Raw genomic sequence first — 25,139 nt, 5'->3', positions numbered from 1 at the left:
GGTTGTAAGGTTTTGTTTTCTGGCTTTCCTCACACAATACAAAAAATCTGTGAATGCTTGGATGTGGCTGATTCATCCAAACAGCTGTCTCCATCCCCGCCCACCTTTTTATTCATCTTTTGCCTATCCACAATGAGATCCAGGGAGCTCCTGAAGCTGCAAAATGAATGGGGGGCACATCCCTTTGATTTAAAGGCTTTGTTTATGAAGTGGGGAGGGGTGGGGTGGGGAGAACGTAGACCCCGACCCCTCAACCAGCGAAAAATTTGTCCTTTGCTCTGAAACTGAGAGGCTCTCTCCAGACCAGGCAGAAGATGCAACCTATAATCAGGGCTTGGTTGGTGACTAATCTCCATCCACTCTGAAAATGTCCAATTATTAACAGATGAGGATGATAATACAGCGGGGTAGTGTTGATTTGGTTTGTTTTATTTAAAAAGGTCATCCGGCAGCCTTTGACTGTTCCCTTAATTTTAAAAATAAAACAACAACATGTGCTCTCTCGTCTGCATCCCTTTTGACTGCAGCAAGGGAGAAGGTGCTTCATTGACATGATTTGGTGGGTCTGAAAGAAATAATTCTAGACAGTTGCAAAAGGCCTGTGTGAGGCAGCCTTCCTCGACTGCCTTCTGTTTTCCTCGGGAATTATTTTTGGGACTTGGGATGGCACGGTAGGGTGTGGTCAGTTTGTGGGGAAGGCTCATGGAATGGATCCTCCTTTCCACCCACCAACCTATTCCCCAACCTTTCAGTTTTTCTGTTTTGCGATATGCAGGACATCAGGAGTGTGAGGGGAGGAATTTGGTTAAGGACACAGCTGAATGCCAGCTTTCTTTATCTCGTTGGCATCCAACTGTCTCGAGAAGCAATGGAGTGTGTCTCTGGGAGTGAAGCCAAACTACTGTGTTAGCAGCAACCAAGTGACCTACCAGGGGCACAAGTCTGGGCAGCGTCTCTGCAGGTCATGGGCTGCACAGACAACAAGACCCTCCATTTGCCACATTGATGTGGTGCAAAGGAAAGCAAAGCAAGACGTTTGGCACCAGCTTGGCACCTGCCGGAAGGAGGCATACAAGCTGCCATCTTGGGGGACTCTGCTCCAGATTTGTGTATAATAATAATAATAATAATAATAATAATAATAATTTATTATTTATATCCCACCCATCTGGCTGATCTTCCCTGCCACTCTGGGTTGCTTCCAACAAAATATTAAAATACAGTGGTACCTCGGGTTACATACGCTTCAGGTTACATACGCTTCGGGTTACAGACTCCGCTAACCCAGAAATAGTACCTCGGGTGAAGAACTTAGCTTCAGGACGAGAACAGAAATCGTGCTCCGGCAGCGCGGTAGCAGGAGGCCCCATTAGCTAAAGTGGTGCTTCAGGTTAAGAACAGTTTCAGGTTAAGAACCGACCTCCAGAACGAATTAAGTATTTAACCCGAGGTACCACTGTACCGTAATGCATCAAACATTGAAAGCTTCCCTTCTCCTTAGCCTTTTCTTCTCCCAAAGATGTCCTGCAGAGGTTGAGGACCATTTTTTTCCTTCTTCTAGATGGGCTCCCTTCCCAAGTGGACGATCTCCATCCACCTGTCTCCAAATTTTGTGATGAGGCTGAAGGAGGGCATGCAGCAGAGCCGGGGAAGTGTGTAGCCTGGAAAGATTTTGCAAGGGCCAGCCAGATAGAGATTCCCCACTGCTGGTTTCGGGAAATCACACCAAATGTGAGGTATATCATACAGAGAAGCAACTGCTACCCTCCCTCCTGGGAAGGTTCAGTAGGGCTCTTAGCAGCCTCCCATTATCATTTCATGCAGGTTCGTGCCTCACACAGCACCACCAAACACCAGCTCACCGCTTCCTGCCTGAGCACCTTATCTCAAGGTTTTAAGCTGGGCCTGCTTCCCAAAAGCTCATCTCCCCCACCTCAATCGTTTTTGTTGAAGCAAGGTATGCAGCCCAGCAGGTGCCAGGAGCTGCCTCCCACAGGAACACTCCATGGCACCAGCGGTAACTATTCTCTTCATTTCCAAGAGTACCTTCCAAAGATAATCTTCTCCACTGCATTCAGCAGGTGCGGTCTGGGGGTGAAGGGTGGGGTGGAGAGGTAATAAAAGTCTCGAGAAGCCAGGGGGTACTTCCAAAATGGTGCGCATTTAAGAATATAAGAACACAGGAAGAGCCCCGAGGCTGGATCAGGCCAATGGTTCATCAAGTCCAGCATCTTCTTCTCAGTGTGGCCAGCCAGGTGTGTCAATGGGAAACCCACAAGCAGAACCTGAACATAGGAGCAGCAATCTCCCCTCCTGTGTTTTCTAGCAGCTAGTATATCTCTGTCAATTTCTGTCTATTGGTGAGGGAGTCCACCTCCACAAACAAAATCCTTTTTTTAGAAAAATGGGGCAGGGTGTGTTTGTGTTGAAACCCTACCACCGAGGCTGCTGTGTTCTATATCTGCCACTCTCAGCCACTTCACAGATGCCACGATGCCTCACCCCCTCGGTTTTCCTTCCGGCAATCTGCTCTCACCAGTTGCCAATTAATTGCATATTGGTGTCTGCTCTCTTCCAGCAGTCTCGATAAACACAAGGAAGGCAGAATTTGAACAAACTCAGTCCTGACTGCTGCGGGGAGGGGGGGGTGGGGTCTGTTGGCAGGCAGAATGAAAATCTGTCATTGTCTCGGGCATGTTATCTGCTTGCTTTTGAAAGCAGACTTGTGGGGAAGGGGATGGGCAGAAGTGCTTTGCTGTTTCACTCCAGAGATGGTAAAGGATGCTGAGCCCCCAAGTGTTGCTGTGTTCTTGTCTTCTTCTTCTAAAGTGTTCGATAAGTTAATCTTTATTGTCATTTTCCCATACAGAACAACGAAATTGAAAAATCTACATAAAACATTCAAAACCCAACAAGCCTGCTATCCCAGCTATCCCAGCCTGGTTAGCCCCCTAAAAACTCTGATACCCCATTTTAAAATACAGTGGTACCTCGGGTTAAGTACTTAATTCGTTCCAGAGGTCTGTTCTTAACCTGAAAGTGTTCTTAACCTGAAGCACCACTTTAACTAATGGGGCCTCCTGCTGCTGCTGTGCTGCCAGAGCACGATTTCTGTTCTCATCCTGAAGCAAAGTTCTTAACTTGAAGCACTATTTCTGGGTTAGCGGAGTCTGTAACCTGAAGCGTATGTAACCCGAGGTACCACTGTACAATATACTGCCATAGAGACTCCTTACACTGCGTTTAAAACCAAAATCACATTTGGATAGAAGCTGTTTCTCAGGCGGCTAGTCCTAGTCTTTATAACCCTGTACCTTCTTCCAGAAGGCAGAAGCTGAAAGAGATTATTTCCAGGGTGGGCACTATCCTGCACTATTTCTGCAGGTTTCTTATGACACCTGGAAGCATAGATTTGATCCAAGGTGGGAAGAGTGCACCCAATTATTCAGGGTGGAAAAAGGCTTTTGTTGCTGGACTGCCCTTCAAGTCAAACACACACACACACACACACACACACAAACACAAACACAAACACAAACACACATATATGCCAATTCTGTTTGTTTCAGAACATATTTTTGTTATGAGGGACTTCTTTGTGCAGTGTGAAAAAATGTTGGAAGATTAAGGACAGATAAAGTCCTTCGGCATGCAGCACGTAGTTAAACTATGGAACTCACTACCACAAGAGGCAGTGATGGCCACATCCGTGGACAGCTTTAAAAGAGGGCTGGAAAGTCGGTAGAGCATGAGACTCTTAATCTTGGGGTCATGGGTTCGAGCTCCACGTTGGGCAAAAGGAGGTTGGACTAGATGACCCCCCATGGTCCCTCCCAACTCCACAGTTCTATGATTATTTTAAGCACCTGTAAGCATTGCCTCCCCCTCCCTGATTTTTTCTGGCAATAATTGAGTCCCCAAATACTGTATTTTCTAACAAGGCTAATGGACAATACAGTGCAGGCTATTGGCAACCAACCTCAGACCATCAGATTTAGACAGAGATTGCCTTGCAGACTGGAGCTTCAAAAGCAAAGCATGGAAGCCTCTAAGGAGCCACAGACCTGCCAATCTCTCTGTGTTGGGGAAGAAGGCTAGTTTAAGAGGGGATGCTGTATAATCTGTCTGAAATCCGACCATAAGGACCTGAGAAAGCCACGGCCTCTCTGCTTGGGTCAGGTATTCTACCATCTCCCCAGTAGTCACATCCCTTCATGGAGAGAACATACGATCTTGCTAATACGGTATCCTGCACCCTAGGCTGGGCTTTGGCAGATGTGCCAGCCGGTTTAGATGTGACTTTGTACAGTGGCCTCTGGATAACAAAATCTGTTTGAACGTGGCCCTGTAGACCACCGGCAACCAGGTCAAAGCCAAGAGAAGGGCGTCTCTAAGCATCTCCAAAAACCCTCTCGATCCAGACTTTGCTGTTGCTCAAGCCGCTGGGAAAGCAGAAAGAGGCGAGAGTCTATTCGGTGTGCAATCAGTTCGGGGCGAGGGGAAGCCGCACCGTAGTTTTGAGTACGTGCACGATCTGTGCTCTCCTCCTATTTCCCGATTCCCAAAGGAAGGGAAGCGAGGAGGAGGGCGGGCCGGCAGCGCAAGCGAGGGGCCGGGCCGGGCCGGGCCGGGCCGGGCTCGCCTTTGTCTCCTCCCTTCCCGCGGAACGAGCCATCCGAGGGAAGGAGGCTGGATTGCGCCCGGGCTGAGTCCGCCTTTGCTGCTGCTGCTGCTAGGTCGAACCCCCGGGAGGATTGGGGCCTGGAACAGAAGGAAGAGGAGCAGCGCCCGCTCCACTCCACTCCCCGAGCCGAGGCAGGCTGGGGAGCGATGGTGGCCAGCGCCAGACACTGCTCTGTGGGGCTTTCGGCGTGGCGCCTCCTCCTCCGAGGAGACCCGCAAGTGGCGGAGACGGCTGCCAAGGTAGGGGCGCTGCGACACGGCCGGATCAAATGAACGCCCGCCTCGTTTGTTCATGAGCAAGCCCCTCGGGGGTTCTGGTTGCAAGCGCGATTCAGAGCTTGTAATGGGGAGATGGCTCAGCGGCGATCGTGCGCTTCCTTCCATCGGGAATCAGGCCCAGGGAAGGCGGCGGCGCTGGCTCTGCCCGGCGGCAAGGCGTCCTGGCAGCAAGCTCTCTTGCACGCGCGGGGGGGGGGGGGGACTTGCTCCAGAGTAAATGGGCGTTGGCATGCTAGAATCAGGTGCGGGCTTGCTCGGGAGCAACAACCGGTGCAGCGCGAGATGGCGCGCTTGGCAGCGGCGGCAGATGTTGCACGCGCTTCCTCCTGAGGGAACACTCCCGCTCCGTGGGATGCAGCGGGGTGGTCGCCTACTCCTGAGTAAACGTAGTTCCTGGAGTGGTTGTTTGTGACATGGGGCAGGGCCGTTTTTAGGTTTGATGAGGCCCTAAACTCCTGAAGGTAACGGGGCCCTTTATATGTCCAGCTGTCCTTTGTCAACAACGAATGGTCGCTGTTTTTGGTGTTGAATATATGCTATATGGTAATTGATGGACCTAATAGGTATCTCAAGCCGTTTGCACGTAACAAAATATGTATTTTATCAAAGTAATTGTTGAACTGAAATACAATTAAGAAGAAGTATATTAATAGTGAATCTGGGGGGCCAAGAGAGTGGGGCCCTAAGCTATAGCTCGTTTAGCTTATACGTAAATCCAGCACTGGATGGGCTCATGGGGGTCCCTTTTATATCCTCACAACAATCCAGTGAGGTAGCCCCCCCCCCAAAAAAAAACCAGCCCCAGTCCACTATCAGCTCCTTGTTTGAGCAGTAATAGCATATTTGCATAGCTCAACATTTGACACCAGACTTCTCCAACGTGGTTCCCTCCAGATGTTTCAGACTGTGGCTGTGTTCATACCCTCTTATTTCATTTCCCCTCCATTCCCCTACCTCTCAATTCCTGCATTATAGTTTAGCTTTCCCTAGGACACAGAAGCACCTTTTTGGAATGCCTGCCAAATAATGTGCAAGTTTAGCTCTCTTTGAGCCAGTGGTGGTGCAGTGGTTAAAGGGTTGGACTAGGAACTGGGAGGTTCAAGTGGGGGCTCAGCCCTGGAGCTCACTGGGTGACCTTGGGCCAGGCACAGCCTTCCAGCCTGACCCCCTCTCTCAATCTTAGAAACTGATATATGAAAGCTAGGAGCAGAATGGCACATTAAACCTAGGTTGTTGTGCACAGCAACAGAATGTCTAGGCGTCGTTTTATAATAACAAGAATACTAAGCTGAAAATGAATGAACTGCAGCTAGAATCTTACGATCATTTTTCACATGGTCTAGTCCTCATCTGAAGAATGCAAAAAACAAACATCATGCTTCCCCTCCCAACTGCCCCCCCCCTAATATTCTTAAGAGGATCTCTTCTCCATTCTTCAGAGAATGGCTGGAAGTGGGGAGGCAGAAAAAAGATCATCTTTATTTCCACTCTGCAGACAAGCCATGGATTCTCCCTAAAAACTCATTTCCTTCATATAAATAGATATTTTTGGCACCACAATTAACACATATTAAAGGCCTACACAACTGATGGCAGAGACACCACCTTGAGTGTCCAGTTTGCAAACCTAGGACTTAAGTGTCCCACTCCAAAATTTGTTTTGATTTTAAGCATCACTGTGAAAGTCTGAGGTAGATAACACTTTAACATGCACTACTTAAACCAGTGATGGCCAAACTTGGCCCTCCAGCTGTTTTGGGACTACAACTCCCATCATCCCTAGCTAACAGGACCAGTGGTCAGGGATGATGGGAATTGTAGTCCCAAAACACCTGGAGGGCCAAGTTTGGCCATCACTGACTTAAACCGCCAAAAGCTAACTGGCTTGTATATTTCAAATTAAAAGCACGTTATATATTAAAAGTACATTAAACAAGGTAACTAAAACCTAAACAAAACATGTTGGGTTGAAAAGAAAAGAAAGTTTTCAGGCCCCCAATCCATGCACATTTTACTTGTGAGGAAGCCCCATTGAACTTGGTTGGGATTTACTTCCGAGTATCAGTGGCAATTTTAATCTGAAATCTTAGGCACAGTATTGCACCCAGAGCTCAGAAACTGCTCGCATTTATTAAATTCCCTTTTGCAAAATGTGCCTTGAACAATGGGAGTTTCAAACACTGCCTACCCCAGAGTTGTTGTGAGGGTTTAAAGATGGGGAGACAGAGAACTATGTTCACTATCTTGAGCTCCTTGGAAGAAAAGGTGGGATAAAAGTGCAAGAAATAACTAAATAGATTTCTGTATTGTTTGCAAATGGATATTTTTTTTCTGGAAGCAAATGACACAGAAATAAATGAGCGGTAAACTTGCGCAGTATTCCAGTGGCGTTCAGAAAGTGGTTTTGACGTCACGTGTAGGCTTCAAATCTAACTTGGAAAATTAACAGGGAAACATCTGGAAAATGGAGGAAACTACCATGTGAATTCAGCTTGTAACTCCCAACAGACCCCAGCCAGCATGAAGGCTGAGGAAGGCTGTTCTAGCCATTACACCACACCGCTTACTTTACTTGCAACCAGTGCAAGGAGTTCTGTGCAGGCTGTTTGGGAGCTCGGGCTGGAATGCAGTTTTGGAAAGAGGAAACAACTTCTCTGGGCTTGAAGTTGCTGCTGGTTATTCCACCCGTCTTTGGCCGTCCTCCCTCAGTGACTTTCTTTGTAAATTGCCAAACTGGGATTGGCAAGGGTTCAAATCCCCCCTTAGCTATGATGGGCCAACCTCACAGGGTTGCTGGGTGGATAAAAGTGGGGTTCGAGAAGCATGCATGCTGCCCAGATAGGGCATATCATTTTACGGAAATAAAATGCAATTTTTGCTAATTTCTTAAGTGATTAGTCTTAACAATATATTTTTGGGTGTGAGGAATTCAAATCTGCTATTATTTTTGTGATTGGACAAAATTTACGGTAACTTGGCAAGTCTACGTCTGATGAGGAAACACATAAACTGCTTTCAGAAAACCAAATAATTTTTATTTTACCACCTGAAAATTTCATTTCATTTCACTTTTAATTAGTGTACTACCTTTCTATATTACTATACACAAGGCAGTTTACAAGCTGAAGAAATAACAAAGATCACACACCTTATAACAATCTGATTCAATACAAAAAGCCATAATAACATAACTTTAAAATAAACAATGTATCAAAAAAGTAATATTCAATAATCCATTAGAATATAATAGTACACAATATCAGCAAATAATAATTAAACAGAAATTCGCTCTTAATAAGTAATTACTAAACTATAATCAATAAAAATAACAGCAGTTGACAATGCTTAAAATACCACAATGCATATAAAACCATGTAAAAAGATCAAATGGAGAAACAACAACACACAACGTATAAAATGCTAAATGGTAATGATAAAGGATAATAAATTATTGTTATTGTTATTGTTATTATTATAACTGCAAGTACTTGGCAGTCATTTTTAATGATTTGTTTGCAGTTTTATACACAATTTACTTACCAAGCGAAACTAAATTATATTAATTTAACCAAAATATCTTTTGAATTCCCAAGTCATGTTGCAACTTTTTAGCATCTCTCATTTTTGTAGTTCGAAAGTTGAAAAATTCAACACGCCTGCGAAAGGTGCAAATCCCTGCATTTGTGTAACAAAAAACAATGGTGCCCTGAAATGGCTAGGCTGAGACTACCTCGAGAAAGTTGCCCCGAATGTTCAATGAAGATTTGAACCCAGAACTTCCTGGCCTAGCCTCTGTGCTCTCTGCCTAATGCTTCACACTGGCCTTGATAATGCAACAAAGCACTGCAGACCCTCCCCCCAAAAGGGGGGTGTAGCTGGGGGGAGGGCTGTGACTCTGGGGTAGAGCACCTGCTTTGCATGCAGAAGGTCCCGAGTTCAGCTTCCCACCTCTCCAGTCCAGGTGGGGTTAGGAGAGCCACTGCCAGTCTGGGCAGCCAATACTGAGTTGGGTGGAATGGTGTAAGGCTTCGGACATTAAACCACCTTGTATTAAGGGACACAAGGACTAGAATGGTTCTTAATTTTTTAAGGAGCAGGCTAAAACTTAATATCTGAGCACCTGCTCTGTTTGCTGAAGGTCACAAGCTCAATTCCCACGCCACCCTAGCACCTCCCCACACCTGGTAGGGCTGGGAAATCTGCCATCCTGGAGCGCTGCTACTGATCAGTGTTGACCCTGCTAAGCTCAATGGATCAGGGGCTGACTTGTTTATGAGGCAACCTCCCTTGGTTCTTAATATTATATTAAAAAGCAGACCATTTTGTTAGCATCGCTCATGAGCTGGGAAATGTCCCTAGGCGCTGAGCGTTGAAACAAAATGCGGTCATCTTGCCATGTCTCTGTCTCTCACTCTCCTGGCTGCTGCTGCTATGGAAAGAAGGTGGATGTTCCGTTCCTTACTCTTTATTTTTTTTCACTTTCGCTTCTTAATTATTCCAGGCTGGTGAGAAACTGAGCTAGATGATAAGAGCAACTAACCAGATTTCCAGCAGCTGCTGAGATAACCACTCTGGCTTCTAGTCTTTGCTTTGAAAGTTTGTGGTGGGAAAGTGGAGGAGGCTCTTCCTGCCTTCTGAGGTGTCAATTTGTTGACATGTTTCTGTTATTCCTCCTGTTTCTTGGCTCAGTGTACAAAGCAAGTAGCCAGAAAATCAGAGGATGTGAATTTTTTTTTTTTTTTAAAGGGAGGAAAAGTGAGAGTCAGCCAGCTGCTCTCCCCCCCCCCCCCCCAATTGCAAGCATCACAGACTTGGATAAAAGCGACACAGCTTTTATTAGAATTTTACAAGTCATTTCAGTGTCTTGTGATGCTCTGGGTAAGACCTTCAAAACCTTGTTGGTTTGATGCTGGAATCTTCAGAGTGACCCCGTGAAGGGGGGGGAACTGTGCTTGTTATACCCATTTGGCAGAAGGAATGATGCTTATCTTAGGCCTTTGGGGTCCATGCATGGCTGAGAGAAGGCTATCATTGCCCCCCTGTATGCTTCCTAGTCCCCCCACCAAAAAAATTCCATAATGTCCCATTCATGCTCAGTCCTAAGGAACTCTCCTTGTAGCTTGACTCTCCTTGTAGTTATGAACTATCTCTATAGAGATGTATAGTACGTTTCCGAGCACAATTCAAAGTGTCGGTGCTGACCTTTAAAGCCCTAAATGGCTTCGGTCCAGTACAGTGGAACCTCTGGATGTGAACAGGATCTGTTCCGGAGCCCCGTTCGCATCCTGAAGCGAACACAACCTGTGTGTGTGCCCAGGTTGCGATTTGCTGCTTCCGCGCATGCGCGTACGTCATTTTGAGCGTCTGCGTGAGCGGCGAAACCCGGAAGTAAGTGCTGCGGAGTGCAACCCGAAAATGCTCAACCCGAAGCATATTTAACCCGAGGTATGACTGTATACCTGAAGGAGCGTCTCCGTCCCCATCATTCTGCCCGGACACTGAGGTCCAGCACCGAGGGCCTTCTGGTGGTTCCCTCCCTGCGAGAAGCCAAGTTACAGGGAACCAGGCAGAGGGCCTTCTCGGTGGTGGCACCTGCCCTGTGGAACGCCCTCCCACTAGATGTCCATGAGAACAACTACCAGACTTTTAGAAGACATCTGAAGGCAGCCCTGTTCAGGGAAGATTTTAATGTTTGATGCATTACTGTATTTTAGTATTTTGTTGGAAGCTGCTCAGAGTGGCTGGAGAAGCCCAGCCAGATCGGCAGAGTATAAATAATAAATTATTATTATTATTATTATTATTATTATTATTATTTAGATAGTTTCTGCACTGATTCCAGCATTGCAGGGTGTTGGACTAGATGACCCTTGGAGATCCCTCCCAACTCTACGATTCTTTAAGATCTTACTTTATAGGCTATGTTTTACAGCAGGTTTGCCAACCTGGTACAGGAACTTCTGCCTATAAAAATTTGGTAGCTCTGTGTCAAACAGGCACAAGTGTTATCTACATGGGGATTCTTTTGTATGTAAAAAGCAAACTGTGTGCTTGTTTGTTTGTGTGTGTGGTTTCTGTCAGGTTTGGTGACTGCCTTTTCTTTGGTAGGCTGCTATGATTACAGTATTTACTTGGCCTGCAAAATTTAACTGACCTGGCCAGCTTGGCAAGGAAGCTCTTTTACTGTTTGCAGATTATTATTGCACAGGCTGCTCCACAGCCCTCCTGCTCCTCCTCCTCCTCCCAGCATTCCTTGAAGCAAACAGCACAAGATTCATGTGTGTGTTTCTGCCTTCACAGGTGCTCACCTGAGGCTCATAGGCAACACCTTGCCTAAAATCAGCTTGTGGATGGTGGCAAGGATAGCAATGCTGTTCGGAGAATTGCAGACGATTTGCATGCATTATCTTCGTAGGCTTAGCTCGACCCAGGCCAATAACCTGCTTGTATTGTCAGCCTTAGTCCTGAGTCATATGAAGTCATAGTAGAGAGCGTCTCTGAGCCTCTGCAGAGTGAACATTGTGTGGCAAGTGTCAGCTGCATGCATGCATGGCAGACTAGCAGTACAGTGGTACCTCAGGTTAAGTACTTAATTCGTTCCGGAAGTCCATACTTAACCTGAAACTGTTCTTAACCTGAAGCACCACTTTAGCTAATGGGGCCTCCTGCTGTTGCCGCGCCGCCGGAGCACGATTTCTGTTCTTATCCTGAAGCAAAGTTCTTAACCTGAAGCACAATTTCTCAGTTAACCGAGTCTGTAACCTGAAGCGTATGTAACCTGAGGTACCACTGTAAGTGTTTCCCTGGGTCACAACTTGCTAGCATTGCAGGGGTTTGGGCTAAATCAGGAGTCAGCAAACTTTATCAGCAGGGGGCCGGTCTGCTGTCCCTCAGACCTTGTGGGGGGCTGGACTTTATTATTTTATGGGGAAATGAACGAATTCCTATGCCCCACAAATAACCCAGAGATGCATTTTAAATAAAAGGACACATTCTACTCATGTAAAATTACACGTTGATTCCTGGACAGTCTGCAGGCTAGATTGAGAAGGTGATTGGGCAGGATCCGGCCCCTGGGCCTTAGTTTGCCTACCCATGGACTAAATCAATGTTTCTTAACCTTGGGTCCTATAATCCCTGACCACTAGTCCTGCTAGCTAGGGACGATGGGAGTTGTAGTCCAACAGCAGCTGGGGACCCAAGTTTAAGACTAAATAAATCCTCTGGGTCAGTTCTGTGGTTTTGTGATTATATAAACCTGCAAACTCCATTCAGAAGCTATGTTTATTGAGCTCAATACTTTCGTATTCCAGAAATAAGAAGCTGAAGGATGGGTGGGGGTGTGACTCAGGCTATGGGTGGAGTTGTGTACACTATGCTTTAAAAATAGTTTAATAATCTGCAGCCTGGCAGTCCATCTTCCAAGACAGGTGAGCAAAAGAAGATTCTGTTGTCCCAGGTCAGTGGTCCATTGAGTTCAGCACCCTGTTTTCACACTGGCCAAGCAGATGCCCATTATGGGAAACCAGGGAGCAGAAAATAAGCACAATAGAAACATTTCTCCCCTTCTGTGGTTTCCAGCAACTATTCAGAACTTATTGTTCGTTAAGATCGCATCAGGGTTCTGGTAACGGGCAAGATTCAGATGGCATCAGAAGAAAACATATTATGTCCTTCAGGTATGTTGAAGATCTAGATGTGTAGAATATCTGATGCTGATTGAAGCAAAGGGAGAATCTCAAAGGGAGACAGCAATTTCCAAATCAGGATGGCAGTTCCACAGATTGAGTAGTTGAGGAATGAACTATTGCATGATTGCTGATTATGTCCAACCAAGAAGGGCACTTTAGGATGAACTTCAGCGTAATCTAAACCAGAGAAGACTTGGGCTAATGATCATCTGATAAATGGATTTTTTTAAAAATCAAATGATTTCTGACCCTTTCAATATAGCTTATTTAGCATTGGGGATGGAATGGGCTGGCTGAACTTTCAAACCAGCAATGTATGCCTACTTTTCTCCCCTGTTGGCAGAAGAGCTGTGCTACTTTAAATGGCTTAAAAAAAAGTGGTGTGTTTTTTTTACAAAAGAAGAAGAAGCATTTCTTCCTCTGACTGTCAGAGCAGAGCAAACATGGCTAGTAGCCACTCTTCACCTTCCCCCACCCCCATGAATTGTCTCAGTCCCCTTTTTAAAATAATCCAGTTTGGTAGCCCCCACTGCCTCCTGCTGGAGGGAGTTACGCAGTTGGACTTTGCACTGTGTGAAAAAGGACTTTCTCTTTTCTGTCCTTCCAGCATTCAGCTCCATCAGATGCCCAGGAGTTCTAGCATTACGAAAGAGACAGGGAAACTTCTCTCTGTGTGCTTTCCCCATGCTGTATGTATGTTCCTTGTTGTAACCTCCTTGTTCTGTGGCATCTGAGATTCCACGAGGCTCTGCCCACACACCTAAGCACCAGCTCCTGTTTGTGGTTTCCAACATTAGAGCGTTGGTCAAGGAGTTGCGACGCCCACTTTCCAATCCTTGCTCTGTTCTGAAGCTCAGGGAACACCTGGCCATTCAGTCACTCTTAGCCTAACTCTACCTTGCAGAGTAGTTGCACAAATAATTTTGAGGGTGCCACTGCTGAGGGGGAACCATGCATACTGCCCCTGGCCTGCTCTGGGGAAACAGGACAGGTTAAAAAACCATTTTTCATGGAAATATACCTTTGCAGCAATAATGGGTGCAGATTTGATGACTTCAGTGTGATACAGTGGTACCTTGGGATGCGAACGGGATCCATTCCGGAGCCCCGTTCGCATCCTGAACAGAACGTAAGACGTTCGTGCACGGGTCATGTTTTGCCGCTTCCGCGCATGTGCATGACGTCATTTTGACTGTCTGCGCATGCACAAGTGGAGCGCAACCCGAAAGCACTCAACCTGAAGTGTATTTATCCCGGGGTATGACTGTATTCTTAGGAGCAGAATTGCTGCTCCCCCACCCAAAAAACCCCAATCCTTTCATTGCACAAACGTAAAGCTTTGCTGTGTTTTTATTTCCCCCTGTGATGTTTTTGTTTTTTAAATGAAGAGGTTCGTGGAGTACCTTTTTAGTGGCCTTGCCAGAACTTAGGCCCCAGTGTGAGATTTTGAGCCGAGCTGCGGCTTGTGGGTGGCAAGTGGGGTGTGTGTGGAGAATTTAGATGCCCTCTGCTGAGGTTATGAAGGGGGAAAGAGCTGGACCCAGAGACATGGCCTGCTGCCAAGAGATTTACGGCAAACAACGGGGTGTTGGGGTGGGGAGCAGGCTCCAAGGTAATAAAGCAAATGACTTCAGCAGTAGCCTTTAAAAAGAGGATTGCCTCATCGCCCAAGTGAGAATGGCAAGATTCGCCTGCCAATAACTCTCTTGGTGGGGCTACGTCACTTGGGCTTCGGGCTTGTCTGGGCGCTGCTGGCAAAAGGCTGGAGGCTTGTGGATGAAGTGGAACCCACCCACCCATATTTTGAGGGGTCAGCACTTTTACAGGCTTCACCGTAACTCCACCTCCCGTTGATTCAAGATGCCCCTGCAGGAATATTCTGCCTTTTGTTGCTCTAACCAGGGCTGTGTGTAAAAAGCATGTGGGTGCTGAGTTGTCAGTGGCTGAGCATCAGACTAGGGCTTGGGAAACCAGGATTCGAACCCCGGACTGGGTGACCTTGAGGGCCAGTCACTGCCTCTCAGCCTAACGGACCTTGCAGGGTTGTTGTGGGAGAAGTAGGAGAAGCATGCACACTACCTTGAGCTCCTTGGAGAAAAAGTCGGTGCATAAATGCAGTCAATCAATCAATCAATCAATCAATCAATACTGTAGTCAGCCAGCCAGAGGCTTCGTACTACAACTCCCCTGGACCTGGTCTCTGTAGCAGGGCTGTGGCTTGCAAGTGGAGCCCCCAGTCTTTTAATCCATGCTCTAAATATATTGCCCTTCTCCTTCTCCTCACCCCTTTTAAAAATTGAGGACCCCTCCACACACACACCTGGTCCTCATTCACCAAGAGGCCAAATTCTGTACATTAATGTGAATTTCTGTCATGGGCCCAATCCGCAAGTCCTCTTTAAGTGCCTAGCAACATTCCTTTAGTGCAGGCTCTTGGCAGGGGTAATGGCGGTTTTGCCTAAAACTCAGGGAAGGCTGAAGCAGAACGTTGGCCTAATCTGTCTTGACTCTTCTTACATTCCTTAAAATAAGGAAGGATTTCATGTAGGGCTTCCCTGGCTCCTGATCCTGAGGCTGCAGCTGGTGCAGAATGCTGCAGCGCGGTTGCTGGCAGGCGTGAGGCCTCGTCAACATCTAATACCTGCGCTCAGAGATCTGCACTGGTTTCTGGCCTGCTTCCGGGCCAGGTTCAAGGGGTATTGCTGTTAGCGTATCAAGTCCTGAATAACTTGGGACCAGTTTACCTACGAGATCGCTTTGCCCCACATGTGCCTACTCAAGCACTTCAGTCGGCAGAAGAAATCCATCCTTGAGAATACAGGTGAAACTTGAAAAATTAGAAGATCGTGGAAAAGTTCCTTTATTTCAGCAATTCAACTTAAAAGGTGAAACTAATATATGAGATAGACTCATGACATGCAAAGCGAGATATGTCAAGCCTTTATTTGTTCTACAGATGAAACTCGAAAAATTAGAATATCATGGAAAAGTTCATTTATTTCAGTCATTCAACTTAGAAGGTGAAACTAATATATGAGATAGACTCATGACGTGCAAAGCGAGGTATGTCAAGCCTTGATTTGTTATCATTGTGATGATCATGGCGTACAGCTGATGAAAACCCCAAATTGACCATCTCAGAAAATTAGAATATTCAAGGAAATCAGCAAAACAAGGATTGCAAATCGAGCAAGATTGGACCTCGGAGAAGTAGAAGCACATCTCGCTTTGCATGTCATGAGTCGATCTCATATATTAGTCTTACCTTTTCAGTTGAATTACTGAAAGAAATGAACTTTTCCGCGATATTCTAATTTTTTGAGTTTCACCTGTAGTATCACAGAATTGTAGAGTTGGAAGGGACCCTGAGGATAGGGATCAAACCTGTGACCTTAGCGTTATCAGCACCATGCTGTAACCAACAGTGCCGCATCTTCCACTCTTTGGAACTCCCAGCCTCTTGACACCAGGCAAACACTTTCGCTGTCCTCTTCTCAGTACCTGCCAGCTAGCATTTTTGTTCAGACAAGCCAACTTAGATATTTAGAAAGCTGCTGTGAGCTTTAACCTGTTTCTCGTCTATTGATTGATTGAATTTATTTATATACCGCCCTATACCCGATGGTCTCAGGGTGGTTCACATACGCTTTGAAATATGGCAACCCTAGTTGTGTCATCACTAATAGAGTTAAACCACAGAGCCTAGGACTTGCCGATCAGAAGGTTGGCGGTTGAAATCCCCACAACAGGGTGAGCTCCCGTTGCTCGGTCCCTGCTCCTGCCAACCTTTGGCGCCTGCCCTGTGGAACGCCCTCCCAGCAGATGTCAAGGCAATAAACAACTATTTTACTTTTAAAAGACAACTGAAGGCAGCCCTCTTTAGGTAAAGGTAAAGGGACCCCTGACCATCAGGTCCAGTCGTGACCGACTCTGGGGTTGCGCGCTCATCTCGCTCTATAGGCCGGGAGCCGGCGCTTGTCCGCAGACAGCTTCCGGGTCATGTGGCCAGCGTGACTAAGCCGCTTCTGGTGAGCCAGAGCAGCACACGGAAACGCCGTTTACCTTCCTGCCGGAGAGCGGTTCCTATTTATCTACTTGCACTTTGCGGTGCTTTCGAACTGCTAGGTTGACAGGAGCTGGGACCAAACAATGGGAGCTCACCCCGTCGCGGGGATTCGAACCACCGACCTTCCGATCGGCAAGTCCTAGGCTCCGTGGTTTAACCCACAGCTCTTTAGGGAAGTTTTTAATGTCTGATGCTGTACTGTTTTTAATATTCAGTTGGAAGCCGCCCAGAGTGGCTGCGGAAACCCAGCCAGATGGGCAGGGTATAAATAATAAATTATTATTATTATTATTATTATTATTATTATTAACCTAGCAGTTCAAAAGCACGTCAAAGTGCAAGTAGATAAACAGGTACTGCTCCGGGGGGAAGGTAAATGGTGTTTCCGTGCGCTGCTCTGGTTCGCCAGAAGCGGCTTAGTCATGCTGGCCACATGACCTGGAAGCTGTACGCCAGCTCCCTCGACCAGTAAAGCAAGATGAGCGCCGCAACCCCAGAGTCTGTCACGATTGGACCTAATGGTCAGGGGTCCCTTTAACTAGTAGTGTCATCACTAATAGAACTGGGAAAACTCTGTGAAAGGATGGAACTGTTGTTTATTCTTCTTAATAATACTTCCTATTTGTTTGTGGTATCTGTTTTGTAAACCGCTTTGAGGTGATGGTGGTTTTTGTATGAAACAAAGCAAATAAATAAAATGTAAGGATATATCATAAGGACGGGCGACCCAGCTGCTGGTTGGGAGCCTTGGCAGAAGGCCCAGGGGGGAACGGACATCTGGAAGGTTTTGTGGGGCCCTGGCAGATGTCAGCAGAGAACACAGGTGATGGCATCAGAAAGGTGGCCCCTACAGGGCTCCGGCCCGTGGCAAGCAACCTGGCACCGCTGGTGAGGGCGGGCATGGAAAGCGCCCCGTCAGCGTGGCCGAGATTGGTGATTAATTTGTCAAGAGAGAGAGTGTGTGTAAACACTAAACCTATTGGACCCAGCATTGGTACCTCCTCAAAAGAACTCAGCACTTCATTATGGCAACACCTGAATTTTGGAACTCCCTGCCTATAGGTATTGGGCAGGTGCCTCCACTGTACTCTCTTTGGCAACTGCTATAAACATTTTTATTCAGGCAAGTCTACTCAGGTGTTTAGGGCGCTGCTGCCAGTTTAATCAGTCTTTGGTCTGATAATCTGATGGTTCTATATGGTTTCCGTAAACTGCTCTGAGGTTTGTTTGTTGCTTTACAATCAAGCAGTGTATGAAGGTTGTGAAATAAACAAGAGGCGTGTCAAGAGTTCTGTTTAAGGATCCCACAGGCAGAGCCCTACCTGAGACCCTTGAGAGCTGCTGCCAGTCAGAGCGAGAGGCAGTCCTGACCTAGACAGGCCAGCGCTTTGACTCGGAATAAGGTGTGGTGTGCATAAAGGCCATACATTTAAGGCAGGTTCCCCTCTCCCCCCAAGTTCTGACAGTTGTAGTTTGCTAAGGGTGCTGAGAACCTGCCCCTATTCCCCTCGCAGAATTGTAGCCCTGGAAAGAGAATATTGGGTGGATGTTAACAACTCCATGTAAAATTTAATTTTATGTAATAAAATTAAAGCGGATGGGAGCACAAAATGGCCATTCTAGGTCATTTGTGCTGTTAATAATATGGTCCTGATACATTTTTTTAAAATCCCCATTCTATAACTAAGGCACACCTGGTGCTAATTTACAGAGAGGCTTAGTAAGGGCAGCCGCCCAGACAGACTTTTACTGAGATGGCTTCAGTCCTAAACCTATAGCCTAACACCTTTGTGGGTCCAGCATTTGTGGGGCAGCAAGATGAAGAAGGTGCAAATACTTAAATAATCAGCAGTTAGCAAAATATACATATCTATATCTGTATCTTTATCTGTATCTGTATATCGCGCATTGCCAGCCCAAGGTAAAAGCATTCTATCTGAGCAGCAAGATCTTTAAATTCCAGCAATAGTCCTTTCCTGCGCATGATTTTTCATTCCTGCGCTGCAAAGCAGACTTGTTATCTCCAGCGACAAAGTCCACATTTGAAGGGCCGAGGGCAGCAGAGATAAAAGCTTGTAAAAAAAAACCCTTTTCCAAAGGATGCTGAGGAATGCATGGTTCCTGGACTTTGGACTATGACTTAAGAGGATCGGGCCGAGGCATTTTGCTGCAGATCCCGTGGGCCACTTTCTCACTTCTTAGCGCAGGGCCCAATCCTCCCATGAAGTTCTCTAGGACCCTGGTCGATCCCAGGTGGCTGTGGGAAATTCCCACAGAAGTGGTAGAAGCCCCTTCCCTACAGGGTTACCCCCTCTTGTTTCTGACATAATTCCTGTGCCCGTTAACAGATTAAGTGATGCCACACAGAAATTCATCAGGGAAGTCCCTCTCCTTCCCCCATTCCGCCAGCTTGGCACAGGAAACTCACCAGGTGTGACCTTGGAGTCATAACCTCTCTCAGCGCACCTTACCTCGCAGGGTTGTGGTGGGGGTTAAATGAGGAGGTGGGATATAAATGATATAAATAAATAAATGGTACCACTTAGAACAGGGGTCAGCAAACTTTTTCAGCACTTTCCCTCAGACCTTGTGGAGGGGGCGAACTATATATATATATATATTTTTGGGGGGGTGATGAATGAATTCCTATGCCCCACAAATAACCCAGAGACGCATTTTAAATAAAAGGACACATTCTACTCATGTAAAAACACGTTGATTCCTGGACCGTCCGCAGGCCGGATTTAGAAGGCGATTGGGCCGGATTCGGCCCCCGGGCCATAGTTTGCCTACCCATGACTTAGAACATAGGAACAGGGGCACCATTCAGTCTCCCGACTCTTCTATGCTGGACCCCAAACTGCCAGATTGCCTCCTTCTCCCAGTTTTCCCTTTTTAAAAAGCTTATTTTAAAAAGCACAAAACTTTGCTCACGGGGCACCTGGAGTGTCACACGCCACCTTGATTTTGCTACCCCCCTGCAGATCTGCGCCCAGAGTGCTTTTGAGTTCTTAGCAATGCTGCTTCATGGATATTCAGGGAGACCCGTCCATCCTGCATTTGTTTTAGTTGGGAGCAGCAGTCCTCCAGGGTTCCCAGGTAGAGCGGCGTCCTTCTTCTCACCATCTCCTGCCTGACCCTTAAAAAGGAAAAGAAGAAGGGGGAGCTGCCAGGCTTGAATCTGTCCCCTTCTGCACTCGGAGCATGCACTCTTTGCCGTGCTGGAGGTGGGAGCCCTCCTGCCTGTCCCTTTAAAAGCCCCTGCCTGCTGCAGAAGGAGTTAATAATATTGGCTTTGTCTGCGAACTGGCTGAGGATTGTTCCCTGTAGACTGCGTGCTGGAACAGTTTCCTGAGGCCGCAGGGAGCTGGGCTGGGGCCAAGAGCCAGCATGCTGAGCCCGGCTGCTCACACCATACAAGGAGGTCTGGTGAGGAGAGGAGGCTTACTTCCTGCTGATGGGTTGGTGGGTGAGGGCTGGAGGAGATGAGATACCAGCCTTTCTTCCCGCCTCCACTGTCTGCTCCTCACCTGCAAAAACAGAAAACGGAAAATTCTGGAAGAGACCGGGAAGCGAAACTCACCATGGTAAGTAAGATCATGTAAGCTTTGCTGTCCGGAGTTTGTGTTGCTCAGAAAACAAAACCATTCCAGGGTGGCTCATAGTGCATGCTTTCACCATCGCCTCCTTCCGCCTGCAGGCCCAAAGAAAATTCCTCTCGTTCTCCTGGAGCTGCAATCTGGCACTCCAGTTTACACCCCTCCTTCCAACGGTGATTTTGGAAGGAGAAAAGATCCCCAAACAACCAAACTGTGTCTCAAAAACAGGATGCTCTTTTTATAGCCGGCCTGGTTGTGTTTCACGCAAAGGGTGTTTCCCCCGCCTTCCTCCTGAGGACTCAAATCTGTGCAATTTATGGAGAGTAGGGGAAATGTTGCGTTTTGCCACTTTCTTCTTTTTTTGCAAGCGCAGGCACAGTGTTTCCCGTTTCCTCGTCCACAGTGTATTTTGGTGCCTGGGGCTGCGTTTACCCAGACTGGTATGTGCCACCAGAGATGTCTCAGGTGATTGTGGGAAGTTCTCACAGACGGAATGAAAGCCCTGAAGGGCAAAAGAAACAGCAGCCTCATTGACGATTTCATTTCCCAGAAGGTAGAAGAAGCAACACGGGGATCATCTATATTGGACCCGGTCCTCACCGATAGGGAGAAACTGATTGACCGAGTGGCAGTACTGGGAAACTTGGGAGGAAGTGATCATGTCCTCTTGGGTTTCATGATACAGAGGCAAGGGAAAGTTGAGTGTAGTCGGACATGCACTCTGGACTTTAAGAAGACCAGTTGTGAAAAGCTGAAGGAGCTACTGGGTGAGATCCCATGGTCAGAAATACTCAAAGAGAAGGGAGACCAAGACGGATAGGAGTTTCTAAACAGAGAAATATTGATATAGTTTAATTGGTTAGAGCATGGTGCTGATAACATCACAGTATTCCAGGTGTAGTCTGACCAAGGCAGAATAGCGTGGGACTATGAGTTCCCTTGATCTGAACACTCTTCTTCTTCCTTGGCGATCCTTTGTAGCCAAGTAAGATTGTCTTCCATGAACATGGTCTAAATAGTGAGTCTGTAAGTGACTGTGGAGGCCAGTTCTGGATCCACACTTCCTTCCACAGGCGTGACATAGGTTTCTGGAGCAGGAGTTGATCATGGGTGAGGGTTTGCCAAGTGTGCCTTCCTCTTTGCACATTTCTCTGTTTCGTCCTGAGTTCAAGTGTCTTCAAAGCCCACGACACCTTTGGTAAAGGCTGTTCTCCAATTGGAGCGCTCACAGGTCAGTTTTTCCCAGTTGTCAGTGTTTATACTACATTTTTTTTAGATTTGCCTTGAGAGAGTCTTAAAACCTCTTTTGTTGACCACCAGCATTACACTTTCCATTCTTAAGTTCGGAAGAGAGTAGTTGCTTTGGAAGACGATCATCAGGCATCCAAGCAACGTGACCAGTCCAATGAAGTTGATGTTGAAGAATCATTGCTTCAACACTGGTGATCTTTGCTTCTTCTAGTACGCTGGCATTGTGGTCTACCAAGACCCCTAGATGCTTTTCACATATACTACTTGAAATACAGTAGTATAATATATATTACTGGATTGCTAATATTATAATCTTCAAATATCTGAAGGGCTGTCACATGGAAGATGGAGCAAGCTGCTGCTCTACAGCGCAGGACCCAAACCATTGGACCCAAATGACAAGAAATGAGACTCTTGACTAAACATTAGGAATTAACTTTCTGAGGGTCAGAGCTGTTTGACAGTGAAGTTGTCCCCCTTGGTAGGTGGTAGACTCTCCTTCCTTGGAGGTTGTTAAGCAGGGGTTGGCTGGCCACCTGCCAGGGATGCTATAGTTATGCTTCCTGCCTTGCAGAGGGTTGAACTAGATGACCCTTGCAGGTTCCTTTCCAACTCTGTAGTTCTGTGATTCTATTCAGAGCATGGAACTCAGGAGCTGGAATTATTCTGGATTTAGTGGCCATGTGTGACCTTCCACATATCCCTGAAGGAATCTGACATTGAGCATTCAGGGGGTCCAGAGTGAATAGTTGAGGGGGGAGGTTTAGACCAGGCCTAGGCAAACTCTGACCCTCCAGATGTTTGGGACTACAATTCCTATCATCCCTAGCTAACAGGACCAGTGGTCAGGGATGGTGGGAATTATAGTCCCAAACATCTGGAGGGCTGGAGTTGGTTTAGACTCAAAATATCACCCCTCCGATGATTTGGCCCATTTGAGTTACCCTTCCATACTGGTGTCCTTGAGGTGTTTCCTACCTCCAAGAAAAGTCACTTAACAAGGAATCCTCATGTTTGCCTTAGCTGAGTCCTAGGTGTGTTTACTCAAGGAATTATATTGAATTCTTGAGACTGACACACCCTGGCGAGTGTGGCTGTTCTGAGGCACTTTTTGCCATTGGGGTGTGGGAAGACTGGAGTTCTCATAATCAGGTCTGAATAACCCTTAATTGCACTTTTTTGTTTGCAGGTAGGCTTCAAACCTTTCTCTCCCTCTGCCCCCGCCCCCACAATAATCATTATTTGCATTAATTACGTGATGGCTGAGCTCTGTCTCCACGATTGGAGTCCGTGCTGCTTCTCAGTCCCTGTTCCCAGAAGCCACAGGAGTCGGGTGAGCAATGCCCTTGTGCCCAGGACCCGCTTGCGGGTTTCCCATAGCGGGCATCTGGCTGGCCACTGTGAGAACAGGATGAGATCTTTATACACAAGGCATCATCCATCACATGGGCCAGGACTTCCCAGGGCTTCACCTGACCAGATAAGGGCATTGGTGGCAATTACCGAAATCTTACAGATAGTTCCTCTTTCTGGGCTCTTTGTGCGTGCTCAGAGCTATTGTCATTTTTGCTGTTGCTTCCTGCGCTCAAGGCCAAGGCAGGGCTAAGATTACCCCTTTCTCCCCAGTATCTCATGTGAAGCACCACGCTGGGGTGTTGTTGTTTTTTCAGGGGTGGTGCGTTCTACTTGCTTCTGCCACAAGTACACCAAATTCCCTTTTCAGCAGTCCTCATTGCTCTGAAAATGTCAAACGCTCAAGTCGATTGCCTGACTTTCTCTCTCTCTCTTGCCCTCCTTCCTACCTCTCTTCTTCTCCTTTTTAAAAAAATCCATGGCTAAAGCTGTTTGCATTAATTATTTCCAGCCTCCCAGATATGTTCCTTTTTGCAGTCCGAGGAAATAATTGGGGCAGATGTTAGCTGAGAGCTGCCTTTCCCATGCTTGGGAAGGAAAGGAGGAGGGAGAGAGAGAAAAGGAAAGCTTGCGCTGGAATTAGATATTTGCAAACAACTGTCATATCTAGGTCACTTGGATATGGTGCGGCAGAGTGGAGGGGCGGGGGGGGGGATAAAACCCTTGGAAGAAAGACATTATGGGTGGGTATTTTTTCAAATTTTCTGCATATCTACGGCCATTTGGGGCTGTCAGGTTGGAGGGTGAAGGGAGTGGGGTTGTGCGACAGCCGTTTCCGCCCCCCCCCAACCCACCAGCACACTTGTCTCCTTGCCTGTCTCACCACTGGTTCCATTGTCAGTAATGAATCAGCCTCCGAGGAAGATTAAAATGAAAGGGAGCTGCACTCTCTGTTTTAGGGGTTTTGTGTTTTCTGAGTGCCCTGGGACACAGCAGGAGGTAGGTATCCCTTTGGCTTTAGAGGAGAATTTATTATTATTATTATTAGTAGTAGTAGTATTAGTAGTAGTAGAATTTATGTATTCATCCCCTACCACCAGGAGAGTCACTTGCAACAATGTTAATACATCGAGCATACAGACGGCTCAACAGCAGCAACATAGAATATTAGAATTGTAGAATTTGAAGGGATCCCAATGGCCATCTATTCCAACCCCCTGTAAATGCAGGAATTGTTTTGCTTGTTGTGGGGCTCAAACCCACAACCTTGAGATTAAGAGCTGTTCCAGGGTTGCACTTATCCTTGTTGCTGTTATTGCAGTTAATTTATTAATTGCCTTCTAAACCACTGTCTCAATGTGATTTACACATAAAATAGTTTTAAACCAGGAAATACGTGGTAAAGAACCATTTATCCATGAAAACCTGATGGGGCAAAAACCTGTCCCACTTCTTCTAGCGAGTGCAGATAGTGGGCACCTGCAGTATCTCAAACAGGAATGCCATTCCACAGGATAGGGGCAGCCACACTAAAAGCCCTGCTCCGAGTTACTGCAGAGTTGGCTCCTGAGGTCTTTGGAGCTTGCAGGAGAAACTCTCCCACAGACCACAGCCATTCACTGGGTGCATAAAGGGAGAAGGCTCTTTCTCAAGCAACCTGAGTTGTTTAGGGCCTTGTATGTTAGTAACAGGGGACACGGGTGGTGCTGTGGTCTAAACCACTGAGCCTCTTGGGCTTGCTTATCAGAAGGTCGGTAGTTCGAATCCCTGCAATGGGGTGAGCTCCCATTGCTCGGTCCCTGCTCCTGCCAACCTACCAGTTCGAAAGCACGTCAAAGTGCAAGTAGATAAATAGGTACCGCTCTGGTGGGAAGCTAAACGGCGCTTCCGTGCGCTGCTCTGGTTCACCAGAAGCAGCTTAGTCATGCTGGCCACATGACCCGGAAGCTGTACGCCGGCTCCCTCGGCCAATAAAGCGAGATAAGCGCCGCAACCCCAGAGTCGTCCGCGACAGGACCTAATGGTCAGGGGTCCGTTTACCTTTACCTTTTATGTTAGTAACAACACCTTGAACTTGGCCCAGTAGCAAACTGGCAGCCATTGCAAGTCCTGTAAGCAAGGCGTTTTGCCCCTTACCAGCTTTTGCCCCTGGCCCTCCCCACAGCTGCCATGTGGCCCTCAAGAGATTGATGGAATGTGACTCTCTGACTGCAAACA

At 47.0% G+C, this 25,139-nt stretch overlaps 1 protein-coding gene across 9 annotated transcripts in view; it reads left to right on the top strand.

Annotated features, from left to right (window-relative positions):
- DAB2IP (DAB2 interacting protein) overlaps window positions 1-25,139 on the top strand; it is a 307,079-nt gene that overhangs the window by 202,747 nt on the left and 79,193 nt on the right. The window contains exon 1 of one of the 9 annotated variants that reach the window (XM_079961961.1): window positions 4,651-4,923. The exons of 7 other annotated variants lie outside the window; for them this stretch is intronic. The gene's annotated coding sequence lies outside the window, so the exon portion shown is untranslated. Of the gene's footprint in view, window positions 1-4,650; window positions 4,924-20,117; window positions 20,307-25,139 lie in introns of those variants that run through there. One more of the 9 variants, XM_079961962.1, reaches the window with a different exon arrangement.

This window comes from Podarcis cretensis (genome assembly GCF_951804945.1).
Source record: "Podarcis cretensis genome assembly, chromosome: Z".
NCBI lineage: Eukaryota > Metazoa > Chordata > Lepidosauria > Squamata > Lacertidae > Podarcis > Podarcis cretensis.
This window is presented reverse-complemented; position numbering and strand designations above follow the sequence as displayed.